Consider the following 16,667-nt stretch of genomic DNA (forward strand, 5'->3'; position numbering starts at 1 on the left):
GGCGTGTTTCTCCTTGGATTTATCCTGTATGGGACTCTCTGTGCTTCTTGCACTTGATTAACTATTTCCTTTCCCATATTAGGGAAGTTTTCAACTACAATCTCTTTAAATACTTTCACAGTCCTTTTCTTTTTCTTTTTTTCTTCTGGAACCCCTATAATTCGAATGTTGATGTGTTTATTGTTGTCCCAGAGGTCTCTGAGACTGTCGTCAATTCTTTTCATTCTTTTTACATTATTCTGCTCTGCAGTAGTTATTTCCACTATTTTATCTCCCAGGTCACTTATCCGTTCTTCTGCCTCAGTTATTCTGCTATTGATCCCTTGTAGAGAATTTATAATTTCATTTATTGTGTTGTTCATCTCTGTTTGTTTGCTCTTTAGTTCTTCTAGATCCTTGTTAAATGTTTCTTGTATTTTCTCCATTCTATTTCCAAGATTTTGAATCATCTTTACTATCATTATTCTCAATTCTTTTTCAGGTAGACTGCCTATTTCCTCTTCATTTGTTTAGTCTGGTGGGTTTTTACCTTGCTCCTTCATCTGCTGTGTGTTCCTCTGTCTTCTCATTTTGCTTAGCTTACTTTGCTTGGGTTCTCCTTTTCACAGGCTTCAGGTTCATAGTTTCTGTTGTTTTTGGTGTCTCTCCCCAGTGGCTAAGGTTGGTTCAATGGGTTGTGTAATCTTCCTGGTGGAGGGGACTAGTGCCTGTTTTCTGGTGGATGAGGCTGGATCTTGTCTTTCTGGTGGGCAGTTCCATGTGTGGTGGTGTGTTTTGGGTTGTCTGTGGCCTTATTATGATTTTAAGCAGCCTCTGTGCTAATGGATGGTGTTGTGTTCCTGACTTGCTAGTTGTTTGGCATAGGGTGTCCTGCACTGTCGCTTGCTGGTGGTTGAGTGGAGCTGGGTCTTGGCATTGAGATGGAGATCTCTGGGAGATTTTCACCGTTTGATGTTACATGAAGCTGGGAGGTCTCTTGTGGACCAGTGTCCTGAATTTGGCTCTCCCACCTCAGTGGCACAGCTCTGACACCTGGCTGGAGTTGTAAGAGCCTGTCCTCCACTCGGCTCAGTATAAAAGGGAGAAAAGAAAGAAAGAAAGAAAGAAGAAGATAAAATAAAATAAAATAATGTAAAATAAAATAAAATAGTTATCAAAATAAAATATAATTATTAAGAAAAATAAATTTTTTTAGTAATAAAAAAAAATGGACAGACAGAACCCTAGGACAAATGAGAAAAGCAAAGCTATACAGACAAAATCACACACAGAAGCATACACATACACACTTACAAAAAAAGAAAAAGGGGAAAAGATATATATATATATCATTGCTCCCAAAGTCCACCTCCTCAATTTGGGATGATTTGTTTTCTATTCAGGTATTCCACAGATGCAGGGTATATCAAGTTGATTCTGGTGATTTAATCTGCTGCTCCTGAGGCTGCTGGGAAAATTTTCCCTTTCTCTTCTTTGTTCGCAGAGCTCCCAGGGTTCCGCTTTGGATTTGGACCCGCCTCTGCATGTAGGTAGCCTGAGGGCGTCTGTTCTTAGCTCAGACAGGACGGGGTTAAAGGAGCTGCTGATTTGGGGGCTCTGGCTTACTCATGCCGTGGGGAGGGAGGAGTACAGATGCGGGGTGAGTCTGTGGCGACAGAGGCCAGTGTGACGTTGCACCAGCCTGAGGTGTGCAGTGCATTCTCCCGAGGAAGTTGTCCCTGGATCACGGGACCCTGGCAGTGGTGGGTTGCACAGGCTCCCGGAAGGGAGGTGTGGACAGTGATCTGTGCTCGCACACAGGCTTCTTGGTGGCTGCAGCAGCAGCCTTAGCGTCTCATGCCCATCTCTGGGGTCCGTGCTCTTAGCCAAGGCTCGCGCCTGTCTCTGGAGCTTCTTTAAGCGGCTCTTAATCCCCTCTCCTCATGCACCAGGAAACAAAGAGGCAAGAAGACTCTTGTCTCTTCAGCAGATCAAGACCTTTTCCTGTACTCCCTCCCAGATAGCCGAGGTGCACTTACCCCTTCAGGCTGTGTTCACGCCGCCAACCCCTGTCCTCTCCCTGCGCTCCGACCGAAGCTCGAGCCTCAGCTCCCAGCCCCGACCCATCCCGGCAGGTGAGCAGACAAGCTTCTCAGACTGGTGAGTGCCGGTCGGCTCCGATCCTCTGTGCAGGAATCTCTCTGTTTTGCCCTCCGCACCCTGTTGCTGTGCTGTCCTCCATGGCTCCGAAGCTTCCCCCCTCCCCCATCCACAGGCTCCGCCCCCGAAGGGGTTTCTAGTGTGTGGAAACCTTTCCTCCTTCACGGCTCCCTCCCACTGGTGCAGGTCCCGTCCCTATCCTTTTGTCTCTGTTTTTTCTTTTTGCTTTTACCCTACCCAGGTACGTGGGGAGTTTCTTGCCTTTGGGGAGGTCTGAGGTCTTCTGCCAGCGTTCAGTAGGTGTTCTGTAGGAGTTGTTCCACATGTAGATGTATTTCTGATGTATTTGTGGGGAGGAAGGTGATCTCTGTGTCTTACTCTTCCATCATCTTGAAGCTCCTCCCTCCCTTGATCATTTTGTAGTGTCTTTCTTTGTCTCTTGTAATAGTGTTTATTTTAGTCTATTGTGTCTGATATGAGAATTGCTACTCCAGCTTTGTTTGATTTCCATTTGCAGGGCATATCTTTTTCCATCCCCTCACTTTTATTCTTTATGTGTCCCTAGGTCTGAAGTGGGTCTCCTGTAGACAGCATATATACAGGTCTTGTTTTTGTATCCATTCAGCCAGTCTGTGTCTTTGGTTGGGGCATTTAACCCATTTACATTTAAGGTAATTATCTATATTTATGCTCCTATTACCTTTTTCTTAATTGTTTTGGATTTATTATTGTAGGTGTTTTCCTTTTCTTGTGTTTCCTGCCTAGAGAAGTTCCTTTAGCATTTGTTGTAAAACTTGTTTTGTGGTTCTGAATTCTCTTAGCTCTTGCTTGTCTGTAAAGGTCTTAATTTCTCTGTCAAATCTGAATGCAATCCTTGTTTGGTAGAGTAATCTTGGTTGTAGTTTTTTTCCATTTCATCACCTTAAATATGTCCTGCCACTCCCTTCTGGCTTGCAGAGTTTCTGCTGAAAATTCAGCTGTTAACCTTATGGGGATTCCCTTGTATGTTATTTGTTGTTTTCCCTTGTTGATTTTAATATTTTTTCTTTGTATTTAATTTTTGGTAGTTTGATTAATATGTGTCTTGGCATGTTTCTCCTTGGATATATCTTGTATGGGATTCTCTGCCCTTCCTGGATTTGATGGACTATTTCCTTTCCCATATTAGGGAAGTTTTCAACTATAATCTCTTCAAATACTTTCTCAGTCTCTTTCTTTTCCTCATCTTCCAGGACCCCTAAAATTCGAATGTTGGTGCTTTTAATGTTGTCCCAGAGGTCTCTGAGACTGTCCTCAATTCTTTTTACTCTTTTTTCTTTATTCTGCTCTGTGGTAGTTATTTCCACTATTTTATCTTCCTGGTCACTTATCCGTTCTTCTGCCTCAGTTATTCTGCTGTTGTATTCCTTTTAGAGAATTTTTAATTTCATTTATTTTGTTGTTCATCATTGTTTGCTCTTTAGTTCTTCTAGACCCTTGTAAACGTTATTTGTATATTCTCCATTCTATTTCAAGATTTTGGATCATCTTTACTGTCATTACTCTGAATTATTTTTCAGGTAGACTGCCTATTTCCTCTTTATGTGTTTGGTCTGGTGAGTTTTTACCTTGCTCCTTCGTCTGCTGTGTGTTTATCTGTCTTCTCATTTTGCTTAAGTTACTGTGTTTGGGGATCTCCTTTTCGCAGGTTGCAGATTCTTATTTCCCGTTGTTTTTGTTGTCTGCCCCCAGTGGGTAAGGTTGGTTCAGGGGCTTGTGTTGGCTTCCTAGTGGAGGGGACTTGTGCCAGTGTTCTGCTGGATGAGGCTGGATCTTGTCTTTCTTGTGGGCAGGACTGTGTCTGGTGGTGTGTTTTGGGGTGACTGTGACCTTATGATTTCACGCAGCCTCTCTGCTACTGGGTTGTGTTGTGTTCTTGTCTTGCTAGTTGTTTGGCATAGGGTGTCCAGCACTGTATGTTGCTGATCCTTGAGTGGAACTAGGTCTTAGCATTGAGATGGAGATCTCTGGGAGAGCTTTTGCCATTTGATATTATGTGGAGGTAAGAGGTCTCTGGTGGACTAATGTCATGAACTCTGCTCTCCCACTTCAGAGGCACAGGCCTGGCACCTGGCTGGAACACCCAGACTCTGTCAGCCACATGGCCAGGCACTTGGGGAGTTTCTTGCCTCTTGGGATGTCTGAGGTCCTCTGCCAGGGTCCAGTAGGTGTTCTGTAGGAGTTGTTTCATATGTAGATGTATTTCTCATGTATTTGTTGGGACAAAGGTGATCTCCACGTCTTACTCCTCCACAATCTTGAAGGTCTCTCCCCTGTCTGTAGATTTTTTAATGATGGCCATTCTGACTGGTATGAGGTGATACCTCATTGTTGTTTTGATTTGCATTTCTCTAATAATTAGTAATGTTAAACATCTTTTCATGTGTTTTTTGGCCATCTGTATGTCTTCTTTGGAGAAAAGTCTATTTAGGTCTTCTGCCCAATTTCTGATGTTGTTTGTTTTTTTGATATTGAGCTGCATGAGCTTCTTGTAAATTTTGGAGATTAATCCTTTGTCAGTTGCTACATTTGCAAATATTTTCTCCCATTCTGAGGGTTGTGTTTTTGTCTTGTTTATGGTTTCCTTTGCTGTGCAAATGCTTTTAAATTTAATTAGGTCCCATTTGTTTACTTTTGTTTTATTTTCATTACTCTAGGCAGTCAAAAATGTTCCTGCTGCGATTTATGTCAAAGAGTGTTCTGCCTATGTTTTCCTCTAAGAGTGTTATAGTATCTGACCTTACATTCAGGTCTTTAATCCATTTTCAGTTTATTTTTGTGTATGGTGTTAGGAAGTGTTCTAATTTTATTCTTTTACATATACCTGTCCAGTTTTCCCATCACCACTTATTGAAGAAGCTTTCTTTTCTCCATTGTATATTCTTGCCTCCTTTGTCATAGATTAGGTGACCATATGTGTGTGGGTTTTTTCTGGGCTTTCTATCCTGTTCCATTGATCTATATTTCTATTTTTTTGCCAGTACTATACTGTCTTGATTACTGTAGCTTTGTAGTATAGTCTGAAGTCAGGGAGCCTGATTCCTTCAGCTCCGTTTTCTTTCTCAAGATTTCTTTTGCTATTTGGGGTCTTTTGTGTTTCCATACAAATTGTAAATTTTTCTGTTTTAGTTTTGTGAAAAATGGCTTTGTAATTTGATAGGTATTGTATTGAATCTATAGATTGCTTTGGGTAGTATAGTCATTTTCACAATATTGATTCTTCCAGTCCAAGAACATCGTATATCTCTTCATCTGTTTGTGTCGTCTTTCATTCCTTTCACTAGCATCTTATAGTTTTTGGTGTATACGTCTTTTGCCTCCATATGTAGGTTTATTATGTAAAACCTTCAGAATAGGAAAATCTGTAGAGGCAGAGAGGAGGTTATTAGTTGCAAGGAGCTGGGGGAAGGGGGAAATAGGAAGTGACTACTAACAGATATGTGGTTTCCATTTATGGTAAAGAAAAATTATGGACCTAGATAGTGGTAATGGTTGCACAACATTGTGAATGTACTTAACGCCACTGAACTGTGCACTTCAAATTGTTGAAATGGTAAGTTTTACGTTATTTATATTTTACCTCAATAAAAATGTAGTAAAGAAATGATATCAGAGGCAGATCTGTCTGTAACAACTCTAACTTTCCAGTTTACCAACTTCTTACACTTCAGTTCACATGCTTGGAAAGCAGGCAATGGATAGCAGAAGTGGGTGGACCATATTTTCTGTCCCTCCTCAACCACTTCCTCTCTCTTGCCCCTTTGAAACTACAAAAAAATTGCATGATTTCCCTCCTTCTCTCTTGAAAAACATGTGTACAAGGAAAAACTGTACCACCTTACACTTGCACCATAAATAGTGAATGCCAGAGGCAATAATATATCATATAGCAGCTGTTTATACTTCATATCATCTGTGGGCTCTCAGAAGCCTCTCCCAGGTCTTACTGGTTTTGTTCTTATTGAACTGTGTTCTTTTTCAGAATGTGTGCTTCTAAATCATAATTTTAAGGTCAACATCATTTCTGACTGGTAGCATAAAAGTTTAACAAGTATGACTAAACCATGCCTGGGTTCCTACTTTTATTTTCCACTATGTATCAGAAAGCATGCTAGCAGGAGACCAAATGATCAGGTTGGGCTTCATGGTAGATGTTGTAGAGGTAAAGGCCCTACATCTTCTTCCAAGAAGCTAGAACAGGAACAGGCAAAAATATTAACCCTTTAGTGAATGGACAGTGATATCTCATTGATTCATAGGTTCTAGGGCACCTTCTTATGCACTAGCAAAGGACTATAGAGAAAGCACAGGCTTTGGAGTCAGACAGGTGTTTTAAAATCCCAGGTCATCCATTCAGCTAACTGTTGGACAATGGACAAACAATTAAATTTCACTGAGCTACAATTTTCTCATCCATTAAATGGGATGGTTGTTAAAAGAAGTAAAAAGTATATATCAAAAGCAACTAGCACAACATAATAGCTCATAGAAAACAGTCAATAAATGGAATATTGATTACTCAATAAAAATATTAATACTGGCCACAGCAATAACCAGAAACTGCTTTTCAGGGAAAAAAGTAAGCAATTGTTTGAAGTGGTGATTCACTAATGTAGAGAAGACAAAGACCAGCTTTAGCCAAACTCAATTTCCTTAATAGATATAGGCCTATTCTGATTGTCTACTTCTTCTTGTGTGAGTTTTGGAAAATTGTGTCTTTCAAATTATTGGCCTATTTTATCTCGGTTATCACATTTGTGGTCATAGAATTGTCCATAGTATTACTCCTTAACCTTTTAATGTCCATAGGATATGTAGTAACATCCCCTCTTTCAAGATGGAGTGTTCATTTATAGATTGAAGAAGATTAAGAGAGAATGAATATTTGGAGGGAAGATCATCAAATCCCCAGTTTTGAGCTGGTTAAATCAGAGATACCTATAAAACATCTAAATGGAGAAGGTGGGTAGCAGTTGAATAAACTAGTTACAGTTTAGTATATCCTGTCAGCCTTTCAGTTTGAAGAAGAGGGAGGGATGAACTGTATCAAATACTGCTGGTAGAGCAACTAAAATATGGAGAAGTTTAATCTTTCAATTGAGCAATCTTGGAATTTGCTGACAAGAACAGTTTCAATGGAGTTGTGGCCCAAAAACTTGATTAGAATGGATTCAAGACAAAGTGAGAGGAGAGGAACTGGAGACTGAGGAAAGTAAACTCTTCAGAGGAGTGAATTAGTTTGAATCCTCTGAGAAGCAGATTCCCAGATGAAATTAAATATGCAAGGATTTTATTAGGATACATACCTGTGTTAGAGAAAGTGGGGAGAGAGCTTAAAAAGATCGGGATAGTCCTTCAACTGCTAGTAAGTCTGACTTTCATGAGGGAGAAAGGGACTGAAGTTTGGATGGACACGTCATAGACTACCATGTAGCTAAAGGACATTTCCACAAGGCTATCAGAGAGCTGTAGCCAAAGGCATCAGAGGAGTCTTATTTAGTGGACTAAACATACCTGCTTTAGTGTTCCTGCTATACTTGGCCACTGACTGAGTCGCTGTGCAAAACATGGCCTTGGTGCAAGTGTAGAGGTAGATTTTAGAGTGTAGCAATTTGGTTCTTGGTCAATTACGCTCCCTGTAGTTGGAGGTCACCAGATGCATTCTTACAGCCACCGTAAGGATTTTTTTCTGTAAAAGGGGAGAGGGAAGTACATGGAGGAAAATATGTTCTCTTTATAAGATGGGAAAATTTACATGTCTGTGTGATTATGAAAATTTGTGGCATAGGAAACAAAGTGGAGAAGTGCTGGAGCTATTCTTGAGTGGGTGACAGAAAGTGGGACTTGGTGTAAAAGTGGAGGGGTTGAAGTCCATAGGGTACACGAAGAGTTTATGCGTCATAAGAAAAGCTAGAGAAGAAACAGGTGAATATATTTTCTGATGTGAGCTTGTTAAAGTTATCTTCTGATTGCTTCTTTCTTCTGAGGGAAATAGTAAGCAAGGTCTAAGCTGAGAGTAAGTATGGGAATAGGTGTCGTGGTTTGGGGAAAGAGAAAAAGGTGTAGAGTAGTTACATAAGAGAGTAGGAGGATGAGTGAAATTAGCATGAATACCAAGCAGTCTTAAAGTTCTGCTTGAGTTTAATGGTCATGAATGTAAAATGAGACCAATCAGCAGGGTTTTGGTTTTTCTCTAATCAGTTCTGCTGTGAGGATGTTGGAGAGTAGATAGAGAATTTTATTTAACTGGGGTTGGCATTAAAAGTAAATTTTAAAATTTCCAATTTTATATTGTATTTAATTATATTTTTGTGAGTAACTTTTCACTGCATTAGTTACATTACAGTCAGAGAGGATGGTCTGTATGATGACAATTCTTTGGAATCGGTTGAGATTGCATTATGGCCTAGGACAGTTTTTAATAAAGAGTCTACATATGTTTAAATAGGACGTGTGTTCTCTGACATTGACTCAAGACTGATATAGATAGATAGATAGATATTCACTAAATTAAACATGTTAGTTGTGTTGTTCAAATTTTCTAGATCTTTACTGACCTTTGTTCTTAATTTTCACAGATAATTGTGTTATAATATTCTAATAGGTCATAGGTTTATTTATTTCTATCTGAAGTTTCACTTTCAGTTTTTTGCTTTACATTATTTTGAGGTTATCTTAAGTCCATATAGATTTAGAATCATTAAAATTATCAGGGATTTAAAACTTACTATTTTGTAGTAACCTTTTCTATTTTAAAAAATGCTTTGGACTTTCACATCAGTTTTATTTAATTTTGACATAACAGATATAAATTTCTTTTGGATAGTATTTCCTAAGAAATCTCATTTAATCTTCACAAAAGTCCCTGAAGTGGAACTTAGCGTTCTCTCTTCTACAGCAGGAAAACTGTAGCTCAAAGGGCAAAAGCATCTGTCTCAATGCTAGTAAGCAACAGACCTGGGAGTTGAAGTCAGCATTTCCTACTTCTTATGTTACCCTCACTTCAGCATACTGCCTCTGAGGAATTAAGTGGTGAAGTAGAGTGAAGGATAAGGTGCTATAGGGACAGAGCTGAGCAACTGGCAATTGGTGAATTCTTCCTGGGAAGAATCTTCCAAGGAAGCATCAGACAGCAGGTGATATTGGAGAACAGCCTTGAATAATTAATACAAGTTTTCCAGGTGAACAAGGAAGGAAAAAGCATTCTAGGCTAAGAAGACACGATGTATATAATATATGTAAGTTTTTGTTCCTTAAAGGAATTAATCTAAACTTTCTATTTCATCTCCAGACATAAAATAGGTGCTTAGTAAGGGTTTATTGGCTTAATTTTATTTAGTCATTCTCTTTGTTCCATGTAGCAGACATACTATTTGTCTCTCTAATATTGTCCTACCCTTTCTTCTTAGTAAGATAACCCTACTATGGAGGCAGCAGTGTGCCCAGATAAAAGACTCTGTATGGTTCCCAGTCTCCCTTACAGCTTGAGATATAAACAGAATCTGTTGGAAAGACCTATGGGAAAGTCCCATAAGTGATGGAGAGATAGCTGATCTGTCCCTTTTGCCATTTACTCTATGTTCTGATTCCTGATTAGAATCATAAATTTATAGTCATGGGTCCAGTGGCTATCTGAGACCATGGGTCAGCTGTGAGGATGGAAACTACATGGTAGTGACAATAAAATTGAAAGGCAGAAGGAGCTTGGGTCTCTGATGACAATGTGAGGTCACCATACCAATCCTGAATGTCTATTTTAGAACATTATTTTATGTGAAAAATAATTTTTTCTTGTTTATGCCACTATTATTTCTATTCTCTGCTATGAGCAGCCAAATACAATTCTCAACTAATATATCCCAAATTCAGCATCCTTTTCAGGAATGTAGGTGATTGGCACATTTAAAAATAACTGTGGCTAGAAATTACTATTTGGAAAATGCACAGAAATACAGAGAGAATTTCCCAGCTGGACCCCATTCCCAAGGAGGATCTCAAAGACAGTTTTATGCCAACTGTATAACCTGGATGAATTCCAGAATCCCTTCAGGAAGAGAAAGTGGCTGCTGTGGCTGCTGATACTGCTATACTTTAGTGGAAACTGAATGGCTGGAATGATGACCTTTCAAGAAGAACAAATGTTATTAAATAATGGAGTTTTTCCCACCTCCTACAACAGTCAATAGCAAAAGGATGAAAAGGGAATCCTATTCTTCTATTAATAACTCCTCAGTCAGTCTCATGCTGACGAAGTGGAAAGCAACTGTAAAATTAGCAGCTTTGCCTGCACATTAGCCTCTTGCGAAGCCATAAAAAGAGAAAAGGAAAAATTCTATTAATGGAGTCAAGGATGGAAAACCAAGAGTGATAGGGCATAAATACCCAGACAACAGATACGTAGTTTTAGGAAGATATTACCCAGGTTTTAAATAGCTGCTTATAGCTGTGTATGAAGAACGTGTTAATTGATAACCCTTGGATCAGTGTCCTTTCTTAATGGCTCCTTGGAGCAAATCTCTCAGAACTTGAAGAGCACAAGGTTTAGGTTGATATTAATAAAAACCACTCGTCCACCTCTAGCTGAGATATTACTACTCCACTTAAGAATGGCAGTGCTGTAATTGGAAAGAGGTTTAACTTCAGAGGCAGACGAAGTTAGGTTTGACTCTGGCTCTGCTCCCTCACTAGCCTGGGGAAAGTCTTTCATCATTCTGTGCCTCTATTTTATCTTCTATCAAAGCAGATGGTGATTGTGCTTCATTGTGTTAAGAACATTAAATTAAGTACCATGGAAAGAATTTGGTCTCTAGTAGGTTGTTAGAAAATGTTAGCCCCTTTCTACTTTCCCTTCCTCATTAGAGGGCCAGGGACATCAAACCTTCTCACAAACCTATACAAAGCAGTTAAATTTAGTTCTGGGTAATTCTCTCCATAAGAAGATCTGTCCCTACAGAGGAGCTGAACACGTTTTCATAATTTATGACTGGTCTCAGGCAACAGGCTCCCATTTGCAATTTTATGAAAATAATAAATCAATATCCAATAATGGGGGATAATCTCAAGAAAGAAACTGAGACTCCTTTAACAATAAAAAGGCAGGAGGCTCCATTTCCAACAAGGAACATAGGCTGGAGACCTATGAAATTCATAAATTTTTTTAAAAATTTGCTTTTTATTTATTTATTTTGACATCTTTATTGCAGTATAATTGCTTTACAATGGTGTGTTAGTTTCTGCTTTATAACAAAGTGAATCAGCTATACATATACATATATCCCCATATCTCCTCCCTCTTGCATTTCCCTCCCACCCTCCCTATCCCACCCCTCTAGGTGGTCACAAAGCACCGAGCTGACCTCCCTGTGCTATGAAGCTGCTTCCCACTAGCTATCTATTTTACGTTTGGTAGTGTATATATGTCCATGCCACTCTCTCACTTCGTCCCAGCTTACCCTTCCCACTCCCCATGTCCTCAAGTCCATTCTCTAGGTCTGAGTCTTTATTCCTGTCCTGCCCCTAGGTTCTTCAGAACATTTTCTTTCTTTCTTTTTTTTTTTTTAGATTCCATATATATGTGTTAGCATATGGTATTTGTTTTTCTCCTTCTGACTTACTTCACTCTGTATGACAGACTCTAGATCCATCCACCTCACTACAAATAACTCAATCATTTGTAGGTTTGGTGGTTTCCACAGTCTTAGGCATCTAATACTTAAATTCTAAGAGCAGGTGAGGAGTTTGGGGCTCTGTTGGAGGGCTTGTGTGAGTCTCAGTCACTCCAGCTTTCTTAGTTCAAGACAGTATTTCACACCTGAAACACACATTTTCACTCCTAGGTCTGAAAAATGGCAAGATATAGACAAAGCAATTAAATCCACAGTGCACATGGAGGGCAAACACTCTTTGAAAGTGGATAAATCATTGAGAAAGATCTTAACAGCACTTTAAAAAAGTCTTTTTCTGGGCTTCCCTGGTGGTGCAGCAGTTAAGAATCTGCCTGCCAATGCAGGGGACATGGGTTCGATCCCTGGTCCAGGAAGATCTCACATGCTGCAGATCCCACTAAGCCCGTGTGCCACAACTACTGAGCCTGTGCTCTAGAGCCCGCGAGCCACAACTACTGAGCCCACGTGCCACAATTACTGAAGTCCACGTGCCTAGAGCCCGCGCTCTGCAACAAGAGAAGCCACCTCAGTGAGAAGCCCGTGTACCGCAACAAGGAGTAGCCCCCACTCACCACAGCTAGAGAAAGCCTGCATGCAGCAATGAAGACCCAATGCAGCCAAAAATAAATGAATAAATAAATTTAATTTAAAAATATTTTTCTAATTGTTGGCTATAGCCTATAAGACTGGGCCAATTTAGAAAAATCTAACTGTCCTGGTAATACTCATCAGAGTTACCTCCAAATGTTGTAATGTAATGCCAGAATCATTCCCCTCCAAGCTCTTCATATCTTAAGCTCATAGAATCTGGCTTACACGGGACTCTTAAAAATAAGTAATAATTTAAATTCCTCAACAACATCACCACTGGGTAGTCTTCCTAATTGTGTTTGAGCACCTCCAGCAACAGAGAGGAACATTCTTCTGAGAGAAGCTCTAACATGCTAGGCAGTAGTTTGCACAGAGGATGTGTATTCATTTCCTAGGGTTGCCACCACAGAACATCACAGATGAGGTGGCTTAAAACTATTGAAGTTTATTGTGTACAGTTCTGAAGGCCAGAAGTTTGAAATCAAGTCAGGGCCATGCTCCCTCTGAAACCTGTAGGGAAGAATTCTTCCCTGCTCTTAACTTCTTACTTCTGCATTGCAACAACCCTACAAGCATCCTTTGTATATGTAATGTTCCATACATATATTTGTGTTCCAAACATATGGTTGTGTTGACTTTGTCCCTGGCAGAATTTTCCACTCTAAGTAAAACAAGTCTCCTTAAAAAAAAAAAAAAAAAAAAAAAAAGGAGGACCGAGTTGCAGCTGAAGATCCTGGCAGCAGGGCCATGTTCATGAACATGAGCTGAATTCCTTCCAAGATTGGTCAGCAGTGGAGAGAGACTGTGAAAGGAAGTATAGAAAACTGCAGCAGCTGGAAGAGCAGACCAGGAGGCTTCAAAAGGACATGAAGAAGAGTCCCAGTGCTGACCTGGTCATCAAATCTGCTGCGAAGATGCCCTTAGACTTACTCTCTAATTCCTTCTGCCAACAAGACCAGGACTTACTGAACATGGTGACCACCCTGGATATGGCCATGAAGTGGATGGATACCTTCAGCCAGGAAAAAGTGAACCAGATCTGAAAGACTATTATTGAACCCTGAAAAAGGTTGGCAGTGTCTTCCAGAACCTCAACATTGTGGTGAGAAGATGGTGGGAAGAAGCCTTCCTATATACTAGGACTATAGATGATTGCGGGCCAAGGTGGAGAAGTACGAGGAAAAGGAGAGGGCAGGGCCAGTGCTGTCCAGAAGAGCTTTGGCCTGTATGGGATGACCTTGAAGCTGAGAACAAACAGCTCCTGGATGAGCTTCTGAGGTTCTACAACAGCCAACTCCACTCCTTCCATCTCAGCTTTGAGTCCCTGATCCAAGAGCAGGTCAGGAGATGCATAAGATCTTTGGAGACTTGACCCAACATCTTGACCAGCCTGGACACCTGGATGAAGTCTGGGCAGCAGGAATGGGAGAATGAGACCAAACTGAGGGAGCCCAGAGCCTCTCTATTGTGTCTGATGACTAAATCCCTCTTCCCCTCAGAAGATTCCTAGGACTCCAGTCAGCCTCTTGAGCCTTTGATCTTTTCAAGTTCAGGTTCAGACGTCAGCCTAGAAGAAGCCCCTCCCCTGGGAGAAGTATGGTACCTGGAGGGTTGGAGACAGAGGCGGCTCCCACTCTGCCTCACCAGCCCTCTGGAATGAGCTTGGCACCAGGAACACCAAGCAGGCTGCTGTCTCCCCCACCCAATAGCAAGAGCAAGGAGACACAGGTAAGCAGTGTAGCAAATCCCAGGGACTTTCTTATTTCCAAACTGTTCAAAGTACATCCTGGCCTAGAGCCAGAGCAAGCTTCCAGCCTTCAAAGGGCATGGGCTTTCTCAGCTTACTTGAGGTCCTAGTCTTGCCTGAGTGGATGAGATCACATTTACCTCCAAAAGAACTATCCTGGGAGTCCACACATCCTTGTCTCCTTTCCACTTCAAAGACTCTCCCCTGTCCCGGAAGAGGCCCTTCCCTCCAAGAATGCGTGTAGCTGAGAATTCAGCCTTCCCTCTGAGAGCTGTGGTCCTGCAGTTTTAACAAGCCCCTCATTCCAACCTCCCAGCATGGCAAAGGCTGGTTTAGCCCACTTCTATGTCTTAGGTCAAGTGCAAGGAAGTGCTCCAAGTCTTGTAGGTTCCCTAGGTAACCAGGATTCAACTCATGTAAGTATCCTACCGCACAAAATGTCACAGATGGAGTCACAGCCTCAAAACAAGGACAGTGGGTTTGTACTGGCAGTTGGGCTGGGTCAGAAAGAGAAAGCAATGTCCTGAGGCTATTCTTCAGGGAAAGGCACTAAGAACAGGCAGTACCATGGACTTCTGGGATGAATTATAGACACCTTGCAGCTGCCAGGAGGAACAACTGCCTGAGGATGTTCAACAGAAGATGCATTTGGGTTTGTGCAGCCTTGGACCTTGGTAGACATCGAACTGAGGCCCGAGTTCCCTGCCAGAAGCCTGTGTCTCTCTGCTCTGGGTGTTGCCTCGTGTGTTCAGTTGACTGAAGACAACAAAGGCGGGGTTCAGGTCAGAGAGTCAAACCACACCTTTGCAGCAGTCAGCCCCAAGTGGTCAGGACTAAACTGACAGCTTGCCATTTTTGCCCACACCCTTCCTCTTAGGACAAGGGGAAGCCAAATATGCTCTCCCTCAGCAGTTACGTAGGATGCCCATCTTCTAGTCAGCCCACCTCCAGCTCCCCCACTCCCTTAACCTTCCATCAGGCCGCACCTTCCCCTTTTGCCACCATAAAGCTTTTCAACTCGTCTTTCTGCCTTGGATTTGGGTCTGTGCCAAATTCAAGCTATAGTAGTGGGTGCCTCCCTTGCTGACAATAAGCAGTGCTTGTTCTTATTTGGGGGGTCTTTGTTTACTTCTACAGAGATTGTTAAATTGAGGAGCAAAAAAACACTCAGAATAACAAGTGCCCCCCACCCCCAAATATCTAGGCAGGTTTTCATTATACTTTGCTTATTGATGGGCTAGTTCCATTTATGAAGGTTTTTTTTTTTTTAAAAAAAAACATCTTTATTGGAGTATAATTGCTTTACCATGTTGTATTAGTTTCTGCTGTATAACAAAGTGAATAAGCTATATGTATATATATATATCCCCATATCCCCTCCCTCATGCACCTCCCTCCCTGCCCCCCTATAATTTATGAAGTTTTATACATCAAAAAGTTTCGAATTTGACCAGGATGTTGATTAATTCATCTCTGAAAAAAGTAAGTGGTATTTAATTTAGGTACTATATTTTATAGAATTAAACAGCTTATGCATTAGGTAGCTTCTCAAAATGTTATTCTATGCACAGTGGCATTTAGCAGATAGAACAGAGTGCCATCATCTCATCCAGAAACACAGATGAGTCTCATTTGAGAGCTGTATGCTAAATAACCGATACTTGGTGAAAAAGTACTCCTAACCTGAGTTTCCTACCACCAATACGGACTTCTTACTCTGAGGACCTGTCTTTCTGGCCACATTTTATAATGCCAATGAAGACATGCCAGAGATTACCTAGTGTGTAATAACTCGGCATTAGAGCACCAGGTCTGTCCAATGGTGGTGGCGGGCACTATTATTATATCCAGGTAAATAAAGGTCCATTTTTAAAAATGCCAATTCAAGATACACACCAATGTTACAGGATACTCAGAATTGAGTTTTGAGCAGTGTTGGTATCCTGAAGGCTTCCAAGCTTCAGTTGTTTGCCAGCCATTCTTGGCATTCCTTGGACTCCACTCCAGTCTCTGCCTCCATCATGAAGTGGCCATATTCCTCCTGTGCAAATCTCCCCTCTTATAAGGACACCAGTCATATTGGATTAAGGGCCCACCCTACTGCAGTATGACCTTATTTAACTAATCACATCTGCAATGACTCTATTTCCAATTAAGTTCACATTCTGTACTAGGGGTTAAGACTTTGAAGTTCAGCCAAACCCACTTAGTTACCAAGTGACCTTAGCCAAGGTCTTCTTGGCTTGGCCAAGAAGTTTCATCTTCTAAAACATGGGACTAAACTTTGAGAAAATTAAATAAATTAATGGCTGGAGAGTGTATATCAAGATGATTAGCACAAGGTGGGCACTAAAGAAATGCTATTTTTTCCTTTCCCAGTACCAAGACTTTATTGTCTGATCAGTTTATTTATTTATATATTTATTCTTTCAGCAAAGATTTTTTGAGCATCTAGTATATGCCAAGTACTAAGGTATCATTCATAT

The 16,667-nt window shown here is 40.9% G+C and overlaps 1 pseudogene; it reads left to right on the plus strand.

Annotated features, from left to right (window-relative positions):
• The first annotated feature begins 1,632 nt into the window (after nucleotides 1-1,632).
• LOC132503025 (bridging integrator 3-like) lies at nucleotides 1,633-13,916 on the plus strand (annotated as a pseudogene).
• The last annotated feature ends 2,751 nt before the right edge of the window (nucleotides 13,917-16,667 follow it).

This window comes from Mesoplodon densirostris, chromosome 2 (assembly GCF_025265405.1).
Source record: "Mesoplodon densirostris isolate mMesDen1 chromosome 2, mMesDen1 primary haplotype, whole genome shotgun sequence".
NCBI classification, from domain to species: Eukaryota; Metazoa; Chordata; class Mammalia; order Artiodactyla; family Ziphiidae; genus Mesoplodon; species Mesoplodon densirostris.